This window comes from Cyprinodon variegatus, unplaced genomic scaffold (assembly GCF_000732505.1).
Source record: "Cyprinodon variegatus isolate N-32 unplaced genomic scaffold, C_variegatus-1.0 Scaffold224, whole genome shotgun sequence".
Taxonomy (NCBI): Eukaryota; Metazoa; Chordata; class Actinopteri; order Cyprinodontiformes; family Cyprinodontidae; genus Cyprinodon; species Cyprinodon variegatus.
This window is the reverse complement of record NW_015150677.1, coordinates 23,874-38,065: the sequence shown is the minus strand read 5'-3', so window position 1 is coordinate 38,065 and position 14,192 is coordinate 23,874. Positions and strand designations below refer to the sequence as shown.

Here is a 14,192-nt window from a genome sequence, read left to right as displayed (position 1 = left end):
AGTGAAGTTGTGCTACTCTTAATTGGGTACACTTTTTGGGTTCCCACCTCTGCATTCAAGCCCTGCTAGATGCTTTGCTGTAGTTGCTGCTACCAAAAATCCCCTTCCTACTTTGCAAAGCACGATGTGATTGATCACTACAAGAGGTATCAACTAACAAAGTATATATACTTCGTTACTTTACTTAACCAACATTTTAACCTATCTATACTTTACTGGAGTAAATATTTTTAGACAACCTTTTACTTCTAATAGTTAATTTTATTTTTTGCATTTATCTCTACTTTCTACTACTTCCATTTTAAAAATGAATTCGTTAGTTTTGTTTCAGTTAAGCTCAAAGTTTTTCAAGATGATGTAAAGTTAAGTTTTAACGCTTAACCATTAGTAATAAAACTAAGAAAAGTATAAGGAACTTATTATCCAGATCTGTAGAAAAATGTTGATCTAATAGGGTAGTGCAGTAAAGCATCTGGCTTCATTTTTTTCCTGTACTACTTTTATAATTGAAGTACCGGTAGTAGTAAAAATAGTACTTTTACGCTTTTACTTGATTAAAAAGCTTAAGATGATACTCTTTAAGTAGTAGGAGTTATACTTCTACTTTAATAATAAACATAAATAATTTTGACACCTCTGATAACTACCGAACCAGTGGATTAAGTTGCAAGTTTTCTGGTGACTTTGGACAACCAGAAATGCCGTATCCTGACACATCAACTGGATGAACCCCTTCTCTTTCTGTCCTCTGCTTCTGTTTACCCCTCCATCTGCACTGCAGGCAAACAAGCTGTCATTGTCTTGCAATTGTAACGCACACAAACGACATGGCCAGCAGCCAGCTTGAAGACATACAGTGGACTGTTAGCAGGCCTTGGGAAGGACTGTTGGCCATTGTTTCACAGATAGAGGTATACACAGCGGGCACCTTGCACATCTTCTGCTCTCACATTCCATTTAAATGTTTTAACCATACTTTCTTGCTTTCCTTCTGTCTATCACAGCATTTTTCTTTTTTGTAGTTTCATTCAATGGGTCTGTAACAAAATGAGTTACATTACGAATTTACTCCATAACTATTCTAATGTAACAATGAACCGATCCTAACTGATGCCTCCTGACATCTGTTGCTCTCTTCACTGCATTATTTATTGCTTCAGTGGAAAGGTTTCATTAGATAACATGTTCAGTCATCTAAGATTAAGATTTGATATTTTCCTCAAACAACATCTTAGTTTCTATAACCACCTAACTTTCAACCAATCAAAAACAAGGATTCTTAAAATTACATATCATAAGTAAAACACTGACCCAACATTACTGCTGATTTTTTTTACTAAACAGACATATCTAAAACATTTTTATAAAAATAGTGATAAAGAAAATCAAGAAATAAAATTTAGCAATAGTCTTAGGGTTTAACCATCCTAATACATTTCTGGTTTATCTGGTAATATTAATATAGTACAGTCAGTGACTTAATGTAATTTAGGGAAAATCTATTCATCCATTGTCTATGCCGGCTTATCCTCTTCAGGTTGTCATTAGTGAGATACATCCTAGAAAGTTGCCAATATATCACAGGAAAACACAGACATACAAAAAACTACCAACTATGCACAAAAACATAGAAGTCTGTATTTTTCTGGAAGTCAGCGGTGGAAAGAGTGAAAAGAAAATAAGGGAGTACAGCCCTTTAGTCTGACAAACTACAGAATGTTATTTCAAATGGCAGTATCTCTTAAGCAGCAGTTTATATTGTAAAAAATGACCATTAAAATAAACTGAACCTCTAACTCTTATGCTGCATTTCACAACTAAAGCTCTAAAGTTAGTTTCACCTGCTGAAATAACCAAAAACTTAAAGGTATAAGTACAGGCAGACTCATTCAGTTGTGTTAAACATTAAAATTACATTGGTTTAATTAAGTAACTGATGTAAATGATGGTCCCTAAACTTAGTTTATCACGTTTACACAAGTGAAAATAGTTGTTTTTTTTGTACAGTGTATACAACAATATGGAAAACAGAAGGAGAAGCTGCTGACTGCACTAGTAAAGTAAGATAACCATTCCTGATATAAAAAAGGTAACTTTTAAAGTGGTTAGCTGTTGCATTTATAAAGTGTAAGAAATTATTGTCCAACGAAAGAACAAACCCAACAATTCCAACTCCTCAGTAGGATTTTGTGCAGCCTTGCAGCAGAGTCACAGGGCAGTGCAGATCAGTGAAAACTACAATACCAAACGCCGCACTAATGATGTAACAGGAATGAATGGAGAGGTCAATGTCCCTGGGGAACTAACTGTTCCTGAAATCAAGAGGCTTGTTTGTGGCTAAAAATGCAGCTAGGCATCTTCTCCATTCATAGAGCACAAACAGGTTAGATCAGGGTCCCAATATGGTCCCAAAAACAGATTTAGCTTCAATCCAGGGACCACCTTAAATAAACACATGATGTACATAAAAATTTACTTAAAGAATGTTTTCTCACTGTATCCCAATTAAGTGGTTGTATCATCTATTTAGTATTAGAATATTTACTAACATTTTTCCAACTAGGGCTGCAACTAACCATTACTTTAAAAATCGACTAATCTGTTGATTCGTTTTTTGATTAATCAATAAACAATCAGGCAGCCAAAGGTTTCTAAAGGAGGATTTTTAACAAAAGTAAATCAAATTAAACTGAAACTTGTCCACTTGAAGAGTTCTGGATAGAGCATATCGACAGACAAAAAGTCGTGCAAATTGAAATTTGATGTAATTACTGCTCTAAGTGGGTCGCTCTGTCAGCTAAAGGCATGTTGTTTCATTTTGTTTTAATTGTTTCAGCACTATTTCCAACACAATGTTATATTCTCACTGAATAATAAACTGTTGATGATAAGAACAGAACAAAAGAAATCGAACATCTCAAGTGTGTGATGGGAGGTTCTGTCTGTCACTGCCGTCGTGCCAGTGCCCACACGTAAGCTTGCTTTGTTCAAAGTGAAAAGGTCAGCTAGGCGGTGGCGATAAGACAAGAAGTTTTTTTGACTTGCTTAAGAAGAGTACATTTTAATTATTTGACTTTAAAAACAAGAGATGAATCTTCAGCAGGAGACCCTACCTTTTAAAAATAAGCACCTTAAACAGTTTATATCTAAGTTGTACTTGGAAGTTATCAAGACTCTGGGTCTTGTTCACAAGTGAGGGACGGATAGAGCGTGAGATAGACAGACGGATCGGTGCACTGTCGGCAGTAATGCGGTCACGGTATCGGACTGTCGTTGTGAAGAGGGATCTGAGTCAGGGGCAAAGGTCTTGATTTACCGATAGATCTACCCCATGAGATGTGGGTAATGACCAAAAGGACAAGATCGCGAATACAAGCGGCTGAAATGAGTTTCCTTCGCAGGGTTGCAGGGCGCAGCCTTCGAGATCAGGTGAGGAGTTCTGTTACCCAGGAGGAGTTAGGAGTAGAGTCGTTGCTCCTCCATGTTGAAAGGGGCCAGCTTAGGTGGCTCGGGCATCTGTTTCGGGGTGCCTCCTGGTCGCCTCCCTCGGGAGGTGTTCCAGGATTGTCGCATTGGGAGGAGGCCTTGTGGAAGGCCAAGGACACGCCGGAGGGACTATTTCTCTGAGCTGGCATGGTGACGCCTCGGGCTTCCCCCAGAGCAACTGGAGGAAGTGTGTGTGGACTGGGAAGTCTGGGCATCTTTGCTTAGACTGCTGCCTCTGTGACCTGGCCCCGGATATGGGGAAGAAAATGGAATGGATGGATGGATGGATCTTGGGAAACATTACACTAATGTGAGATGGATAGTTAGTTATGGAAAAAAATCTGACTGTACCATCTGTATCACTGTTTGAAACTAATTTTAAGATATGCACTACAATACTTTGCATAATGTCCCACCTTATAATAAGCATAAGCAAGGAACATCTCCAGAATGTATGAAATATTAAGCTCATGTCGGCACAATGTTTTGCTGTTTGTGGGATTCTGATTTAATTCGAACCCTTTGGAAGGAGGCGAGTGCCAACATCTGTACAGCTGCTGGTCAACAGGTGTCAGTTAACCCAATGAGGTGTTAGTTGGGACATATTCTTGAATGTTTGATATAAGAGTGAGCAATAAAATGATATTCATAAAAATTGTTTTTCCAACCCTGGTCCTCAAGGCACACTGCCCTGCATGTTTTATATGTTTCAGAGTTTTAACACACCTGATATCAATTCATGGCAGAATATGAGGCTTTGCTGAGCTGCAGTCAATGGAATCAGGTGTGTTGAAGCAAATAAACATATAAAGAAAGCAGGACAGTGTGCCTTGATGAGCAGAGTTGATAAACACTGCTATAGATAACAGATAACAATACCGATGCTAATATAAAATACATCCAATACGATTTGCACTAATTCCAACAAACTCTGATCCAGAACCACATTGTATTCTAGGTGATAGAGACAGAAAAATTGATTCAGCCTTATAGGCTCTGGCAGCCAATCTAAGCAAAGTTAGTGTTAGGATTACAGTTATAAAGTCTGCTCTTTTTTTCCCTGTTTTTTATTTTAAACAGGTAAAAAAAATCCTAAACAATGATTATGATTTTATATAAAATTTTATTTTATTTTAAAATGTATTTCAATTGAAACATGCATCCTAATATATTTTATCTCCATTCAATTTTTCTTTTTGTAATGTGTTTATGTATTTTAGCCTTCAGTTTTTATCTTATGTTCCTTTACTGTGATTCCTGCACAGCACTTTCGTCGACCCTGGTTGTTTTAAATGTGCTTTATAAATAAAGTTTGAGTTGAGTTGAATTATCAATATCTACAAATATGAAAAGCTTTATTTTCGAATATATTTTTATTAATTTTTCATATCAAACAGCCCTACTTTTATTCAAGATAAACAGGAAATCAGTGGTATATGGAGCCTAGGTGGAAGTTCAACTGAAGAAACTAATTGCTCGCCTACATCCACCTGCAACCCAACCAATCAGCTCTGAACCAAACCTCCACAAAAGCCAATCGGCATCCGAAGTTGATCTTTAAAGTCCTCCGATCCGCCACTTGTCTGCTCCTGTGTGCAGGCGGTGGATGCGCTGTGTGACTTCATTCAGATGACACCGTTTCAACCCACCTCCAGCCCCTCCTTCAACATCGTAGCTAAAGCTTCATCAGAGTGTCATTCCTCCCAGACTCTTACTGCATTCCGGGTCTCATTTCAACCGGTCCAGCAGAAGACCGCCACGTTGAGCCTGGTTCTGCCAAAGGTTTCTTTCCCAACGGGGAGTTTTCCTCTCCACTGTCACTTCATGCTTGCTCATCATGGACAGGTTCTCTCAACCTGTGTTATCCAACTGGACTTCCATCTTCCAGGTCCCTGAGTAAAGCTCTAAAATGAGCTCACGCAATCCACTGGATCTCCCCATAAAGCTCAGCAGACCGTCTCACTAACCAGCAGTCTACAGACTGACCAACTTCATCTATCTCCACTCCACCACCAGTTTCAGGCCTGGGGGGAAACAGCCCTATTCTTTGGTCCTGTTCATGCATATCAATCAAAATTAAGCGCTATGTTTCCTGTTGAGGTCTGAGCGCCAAAGACCAAGTAATTGTGTCAATAAATTTCTTCTAATTGTCTTTTCTCTTCGTATGAGTTTTTCAGATTGAAGTAATGTTATGATGATCAGACCTGGGCATTATGTTAAGGGAAGTCTCAACACTTTAAGCATAAGTAGAAGAAGCCATTTGATAAGCTGGTTGTAGAAAGCAAAAGTGTTTTTAATTGAGAGCCATTGTAAACAATATACATTCCAACGTATATGCGGAATATTGCAATCTAACACAAAATTTATTTGCAATGCGTGGTTTAATGTGGCCACAAAGTTTGGTTCCAAATATTGACAAATTCTATTTCTCCAAGCAAAATCCAAAACACTGAACAACACAATTTTTGCATTCAACTGTTAATAGCTTAAAGTCAGCAAAACATAATTTTAGTAGCAGGATAGTGGAATATTGGTTTTATTGTAAAAGAGGAATAAAAAGTAGAAGGAAAAAATAGAAGACTTAGCTTTAACATAAGGAACATTATCAGTCAAACCATTTAACAGAAATCAGGGAGGATTACCCAGCCAGTCCCCATAGTGACTCAGCAGCTTCTGTGAGTCTCTTTCTTGATGTGCACAGGCTGTGACATCACCCCCCAAACACACACACACATCCACCCATAGTGTGTCTGATTAGCAGCAGTTGTATTACTGCTGACAACTCCCTGTGTCAACACACCAGTCACAAAAACATGTAAATGCACATCTAGGACATTAGTATAAGGGAAAAGGTGCAGACAGTCAGCACAGCAGCCCATCCAATTTACTAACTCCACAAATCTGTCCAATGGGGATGTTTGTTAGGTTTTTGTATGATCAGGAAGGTCCTAACATTTAGAGAAACCTAAATCAAAGGAGAAAAAAAGGAAAATGAATATAAAAGGAATTAATCTATAATAGATTATTCTATATGTCAATGCTGTTAATTTCAAATCTCCATTTTTTGATGCATTCACTAGCCTATTCAGACTGTGTGAATTTCTGGTTCGCACACATGCTGGCATCAGATTCGGGCTTTTCTGAATCCAGATTTCCCTCAAGGGAAAACTTCATGAGTAAGTGAGAAGAAACTGTTGTTCTTCAAATCATATTTGAAATGAGATTTTCTACAAAGCTGTTCAAAGGCAGGCAACATTTATTGTAAATATGATTAAAAAAATAAGCAATATCTTATAAGAAACTGCACGCATGAAAGCACCGTAATAAAATATTAATTTTGTATTCAACAAGAGCTCATTTGTAAGAAATAAAATTGCGCATTCCAAACATCAATAAAATTGTGGGATTAGTTAAAGGACAACTAGTATATGTTCTTATGAATGTTTTATTCTGAAAACACAAAGGCTTTCACCTCTGAATGAAGAGCTTGTGGTACCATCCTGAGCCGAGGGAACATGTTTTTAATGCATTAGTGAATTTGATGGAGGGACATTTTGTGCTGACCCATCCTTCATTCTGCTGTGCTGTCGGATGTCAGCTTTAATCTCAATCTCAGCCTTGCAGTCAGCTGGAGAGCATGACCTTTGCTGTTTCAACCACAGTTTAATGTTTGGTCAGTTTAGTCAACTTTTGATTTATTGCAAAGCCACTTGCAGTTTTACATTTACATTGTTGCTGCTGTAAAAAAAAATATCTATCTATCTATCTATCTATCTATCTATCTATCTATCTATCTATCTATCTATCTATCTATCTATCTATCTATCTATCTATCTATCTATATATATATATATATATATATATCTATATATACCGTATATATATATACATATGTATATATATATGATTACCAGTTTTTGTTTTTTTTATTCCCGATTAATCTGCATCAAAGTTTAGGATTACCTTTAACATATTGTGTTAACAGACAAAGAGACGGATCCATCTGTAAAAAACATAGTAGTGATAGAAACCAAAACAAGGAAAAAGCCCAAAGTGATCGTAATACTGTACAAAACAAAGAGTTAAAACAAACAAGAAAAAATAAAAAAATAGATAAAAACAAAATCCCTGGTGATGACAGAAGTGTGAAGGCCCCCATAGTGGCCCCTACCATTAAAGGGGCCAAATGGAAATAAAAAATTATATGATCCAGATTTCAGAATCTATCATTTGTATAAAACAAGTAAATACGGTATTAATATTCCCTAGACAGCATTTTGCTGTGTTATCACTTTCCCTCCAACAGTTTTATTGTAAAATCAACAATAAATAAATAAATTACATCAAAGCGATATGATAATGACAAAAAGCGCGGATATAAAGAGGAATTTAGTTCATGTCTGGGTCAATCACGCAAGCACAAAGAGCTCCAATAGAAACAGAATAATAATTTTAACTGAAAATAAATTAAGGTAAGAACTAACCTCATTGTACCATTTCTGCTTTGCCTCGGTGCTACAGCAGCTATTGGTTATATTGGCTTTCTATCCTCAGAGAAACCAGACCCCCAACATCCACTGAGGCAAAACAATCTATCCATTGATTTGCAGCCAATTAATTCCACCTTAAAGGGAAAAGTGTAAATAAAAAATACAGTTTCCTATTGCTGTTTGTTACTCCTGATAGAAATTATTTCCTTTGATTTCCAGACTCCAAACACAAGCCTAATATAAACCGATAATTCAATATGTCATGGTTTCAAAAACAGTGTTTGGATTGCCATCAATCTTCTGGTGCCGTTACAGCTGCATAGGTGTAGAACCTGCTAGTAATTTGGATTGGGACTGAAGTGGCAACGGTGTAAAACATTTATGATATTGATATTAAAACTGGCTCATAATTTCAAAGACATAGCAGCTACATATATCATATGAATGAAATGGTTTGGTATATTTTGCACATTTCCAGGATTTGGGAGGTGTTAAATTTTCCTTTGTGTTTTGAACTTTGTTCAATAAATAGTAACATGGTGGAATCTGTGGTGTGTTGTTGCGTAAACTAAAAGGTTTGAGCAGACTGGGTTTAAAACCTTAGGAAGATCCAATCACAAAGTATTTAAAACCTCATTAATAAGAGTGTCTTTCCTTTCCATGACTATAGTCGAAAACAATTCAGTAACCTTTAACTTGCACTTTCATTTTGATGTCAGAAAAAAGCCTGAATGAGGAAAACAAGGTTTTGCAGCTTAAGTCTGAAGAAAAGTATTATGTTCATTGTCTTAAACATTAAGAATTATTTAGTAAATAGTGGGTCACATGATTAAAAACAGGGCAGAAGCAGAGCGGACTAATTGTAGAAATAAGTATGTTATATGACATTTTCATCCTGTGTTGTAATATTACCTCTAGCTTTTACTCTTCTGAAGCAGGACTTATAAAAAGGAAAAAGTTTGGAACTGTATTAAATCACCTACATACATTTGATTAGACCTTTATTGATTGATGATCAAATATTCAAAAATAAAGTCGCAATTTCAAGACCGACACAATGACTTTAGTCAAGGGTGTGAAACTGGGCTGATTGGTAAGTAAAATTATATTTACAAATAATAAAGAGGTATTTGTGGGGAGCTGTAATATTACAAGATGAAATACCAAAAATAACTCAAAACATAACAGTGACAAAGAAAAGCAAACAGGAACCTAGAAATATTCAGCTAACACAAAAACATGACATTGTGAAATATTCAGGATCAATATTGGTGCACATCTAGAGCTCAGTAGATGTACAGTATGCTTATTCTACTTTAGTCAAAAAGTTAAGGTTAAGTTCAAAGCAAACTTTTCAATTTTACAGTACAAATGCACAATATCTGAAATACAATCACAAAGGAATGCTGTCAATCTGTGTGTCATAAATGACATCTATCAATGCGTTGCATACAAATAGTTTTTATCAGTTGGGTAAACTGACCTTTGAAAACTCGAAGTAGAGATTTATTTGGCCAAAATATTTAAGACCACAGACACTCAACTGCGTGATTATAGAGTCTTTGTTATAAATAAGTAATTAATTAAATTATTCTATTTATTGTTTTACATAATACACTTTCTTCAATCATCAGGGACTTATGTGCATGAAATCGTCAAACAAAGCTGGAAAAAAATGGCCTATTTTAGTTAGAAGCCTCATAGAGGCTTGGACAGGAGCCGATGTTCCTCCAGAGTGAGAGGAGTCAGCAGAGGTGGCTCAGGCATCCGTTTTGGAAGAGGTCTCCCTTTGAAAGCTATGTGCCCCTGAAAGAAGACCCAAGGGAAGACCAGGGTAGATGGCTAGTTGCTCAGCTTAGACTGCCAAGGTGCTGCCCTCATGACCCACTCCAAGATAAGGCAGAGGGACCACTTTGATAGCCGTTATTAAGTAATATTAATAGAAAGAAAAAAAGCAAAAGCAAAGTCCTAGTAGTTTTGATGGGAAAACTACTTAATCAATAAAGACAATAACAAACTACAAGTAATACGATGGTAATAAATAAAATCATTATCTCTAATTGTCAGATTTATCTTGAATTCTCTTAAGTGTACCAAGCTGGTTGGTTTTATATTGATGTGTTATTCACTAACTTCTTGAAGTTTTTTAATATATTTTCTCAACAATATTGTTGCTTAGAATTACAAATATTTCCTAAATGTGGCTGTACTTTGCATGTTGCCATTTTAGATTGATTGTCTAATGGTTTGATAGCAATCATGAAAACTGTGGGGGAAAAGGTTAAGAGGCCCCAAATATCTGATGTTGATATGTTGGAACCTGGGGACGGATTTAAAAAACAAAAACAAGTTTATAGTTATATAGTTAGTATCACAGGATCTAGGGCTACAGCTGACGGTTATGTTGCTAATCGATTAACCTGACAATTATTGTTTCGATTAATCGATTAATAAACAGACAACAAAAGGTTCCTTAAAAAAAAATCATTTTACGAAATTGAACCAGCGAAACTGAAACTTTTCCACTTCAGGAGTTCTGGATAGAGAGTAGTGAAATGACGCAAATGTTTTCCTATCTTAAATGCCAAATTGTTATTTTTTATTTTTACAATTTTGGTATAATTACTGCTCAAGGTGGGTTGCTCTGTCAGGTAAAGGCACATTTTAGAGACTTTACACTCCACTTAACTATTTCAATAGTTCATTAATCACGATTAATCCAATTCATTGTTTCAGCACTAATAGGAACCATCTTATTCCATCTTCACTCATACTATTATGGCTAACGATGTAAAAATGTAGAAAGGATCAACCTAGATTATTGATTTCTTTAATGATCTTTTCATTAGTTATAGATCAGTTGGTACAACTACCATTATCAGGAAGCATGGAAAACTGCTGTAATTCATTTTTAAAGAAGACAAATGCAGCATTCCTAGAAACAAAGAGATTTACTCAGATGTTAACCTTTACATTTGTCACTAATGCTCAATTGTTTCACTAACAGAATCCAGACATCGACCACAGGTTGTTCCATCCTGACGGTAAAGGAATTTGCATCTCCCTGGTGGAAATGTATATTGATTCTGAAAACAAGGATATGTATTCCTATTTTTTTTTTAGATTTTGTTAATGATCTACTGTGAGGAAAAGTGGCCCATTTACTTGGTAATTTAGGTTTCATCTGTGGCTATAATATTTCATATTTTCATTGAACACGACCAAACTGGGATCATCACCAAAACAGACCTGAATAGTTTTTCTAATATTCTAAAACAATATTGGAACATATTACTATCTTATAATACATACCTGTACAGATTAAATTAGATGAGGCACAGTTAAACTAATCACAATGGAAGTGCAATGCATTGATATTACTGGGAGCATGATTAAGCAAAGAAGCAATCCAAGATGAAACAGTTCTATTAATTGAGTCAATACTGTCATTCAACACTTTAGTAAATCACATGTCATGCACTGAGAGGATAGAGGCAGAGGCGTAGCTAGAAAATCCTAATAGGGGTGGCCAGTCAATACCCAATGTACACTGAGGGGTGGCCGAAAGGCACCAGAACCTCAGGGTCAATCTACACTGTTCCAACAGGAACGGTCACAACATCCATATTGTCTAAATAAAGACAAACTGTACTTTCCTGCAGCTTTTGCTAACAAATAGACGCATATATTTAAACATCCATGCTGTGTAAATAAAAGGTATAGTGGACAAAATTCTTTCAGGTTTGACTTCTGGGGCGAACATATTTCAGTTGTCATTACCTCCTTACCTACAAAAAAATGATATTTAAATCTACTAAAATCCACATTTAATGATTTTTTTATGTTATTATTAAAGTAGTTATTTATGTATTATTTCACTGAAGACTCCTAGATGACTTGCAGAGGCACATCATTTTATCTTTACCCAAAATAGTTCAAAATTTAGCTCTGAAAAGAGCACAAATTCTGTATCTATCATCTTTAATGTTTGTATTTTGATGTGCATAATTAACCACAGTGTTTCTGTTGTAAAGTAGTTGTTAATATATGAAAAATTAAAATTTTTAATAAGTTTGAACATTCCCCTTCAGAGTATTACTGCTGCCACCGTCTGTATTAGAGGGGGAAAATGGTAGGGGTGGCCAATGATTGGCTAAGGGTGTCCATGGCCAGCCCTGGCCCCCCATCTAGCTCTGCCCCTGGATAGAGGACATACACACTGAGAAAAGAAAAATTCATGGCCATGGATTGACAACATTAACATTCAGAAGACACTGTGTGTGTGTATACTGCTTGTAGAGAGTGGGGATGGGGGGATTACTGTATAATGGCTGCCTTACTCTCTATAAAAAATCAGGCTGTTCTTGACTGCTGTAACATCTGAGAAATACTTTATGTAACAGGCCTTTTTTTTTTTTTTTTTTTTTTTTAGGAAATCATCATAATTTATAATCTCCTTCTAACTGTAGTTCCTGGGACTATCACAGTCAGAGGTGAATTGGAAGCAGAAAAACAAAATCAGACCCTTTTTTAGTTCTCATGCATGGTTCTTCTGCATAGCTCTAGGATAAATAGATCAGTATTCCCAGAATGTGTGGATTTTTTTCTCTTTTTTTCCTCAGTGGCAGTGCTGTACCATCCCGACTGCGGCATCTCCACCATAACAAAGAGACACGAATCCACGGACCTCTGCAAGACACAGCCCCCCCACACCCCCTTCTCCTCACACGCCCACTATCTGCTTGCTTTATTATAAGAAACACCAACAACAGCAAATATCTAACGAGCCGTCTGCATCATATTCCGAGAAAAATGCAAGGCCCCTATCAGCATCCCTGCACGCTTTAACCGTGTCATCGTTCATTTCTAATGGCGCAGGGCGAGAATACACGCAACCGTTGCGAATCACACGATGACACAACGTGGATCTGACTTTTCTAGTTAAATGAGACACTCACCGTTTGTATCCTTCTCTCGCTGTGAATGTACTTTGTAAAGACAAGTGTGTGTGTGATGGGGAAATCTCTCCTCCTTTCTGCTGTTTGCAGAGCAGTCTGGTACCAAGACAAGGACACGCCCCCTTTCTGAACGGCTCAGCCAATCAGGAGGCGGCAGCATCAAGAATGGAGTGCTTGGAATCTGCAAACAGCGGGCGCTGCTGATGCGTTCACGTACCTCAGTGGAATTAACAAACAATATGGGAGGAAGTTATAGGCTGCAATGTGTAAGATACAAACATGCAGATTTAAAGCTGAAACTTAGCAGCCTCTTTAGTACAAGACCCTAAAGATTGAGCTGAATTCTACTCTAATGTACCTACCAATGTCTGAACAATGTGCTGCTGTTCATTAACCATACATTTTAATAAACAAATAAAAAAATATACTGTATATATAAATATTTCTACACAACTAATCTGTCAGCACAAAATGCCTATTCTAGTGATTACATGCAAGCCTCAAAATCCTTCAAACCCTTAATTTCAAGCATCTTTAGTACTTATAGTAGAGTTGCAGATCTTGAATCTGTCTTTTATTTTAATTTATTTCCTTTTTAAGTTTTGTATGTTTCCATTGGTTGTAATATTACTGCCTGTTTATTTATTTCTGTTATTGTTTTTAAGCTTTATTTAACTAGGAGAAAATCCCACTGAGATTAAAAACCTCTTTTTCAAGGGAGTCCTGGCCAAGAGACAGCAAAGTGACATAAGAAACATAGATACATTAAAATAAATGACAGGTACATAAAAAAAAAAAAAATTATCAAGTCAAACAATTACAGATCATTGAGGCTGGTTCAAATTCTTTCACTTTCAACTTAAAAGCATTTAAAGATAAAAACTCATTCAATTCCCAGTTTCTTTGTAAAAAATTCCACGCACAAGGAGCTGCGTAGCTAAAGGCTTTCTTCCCTAGTTCTGTGCGGGCAAAAAACAGTGAGCAACACTTTTGGTGTTTTATTCAATTTGATTACCATATGCAACTAAAGAGGACTTCATCCTGATAAAAACTGATTTGGATTGCAGGGTTGCCATATGGGAGCTTTTGGTTTCTCATTCTCTCATGCTTCTCTTCAACATTTACTCTAAGAGAAGAAAGTGTTCTCACTGGAAAAAATACCATCTTTTGCTCTCTGGTGTTTGGGATTATTAATTTTAACATAGCAGTAAATTAACCTCATTAATCTGCATGGAGGACTATGTTTAAAGCACCAAAG

At 36.4% G+C, this 14,192-nt stretch overlaps 1 protein-coding gene across 4 annotated transcripts in view; it reads right to left on the bottom strand.

Moving 5' to 3' along the window:
* Positions 1-13,045, bottom strand: part of LOC107088620 (microtubule-associated protein 4-like) — a 100,717-nt gene extending 87,672 nt beyond the window's left edge. For all 4 annotated transcript variants that reach the window (XM_015380904.1, XM_015380906.1, XM_015380908.1 and 1 more), the window contains exon 1: positions 12,935-13,045. The gene's annotated coding sequence lies outside the window, so the exon portion shown is untranslated. The remainder of the gene's footprint in view (positions 1-12,934) is intronic.
* Between the last annotated feature and the right edge of the window lie 1,147 nt (positions 13,046-14,192).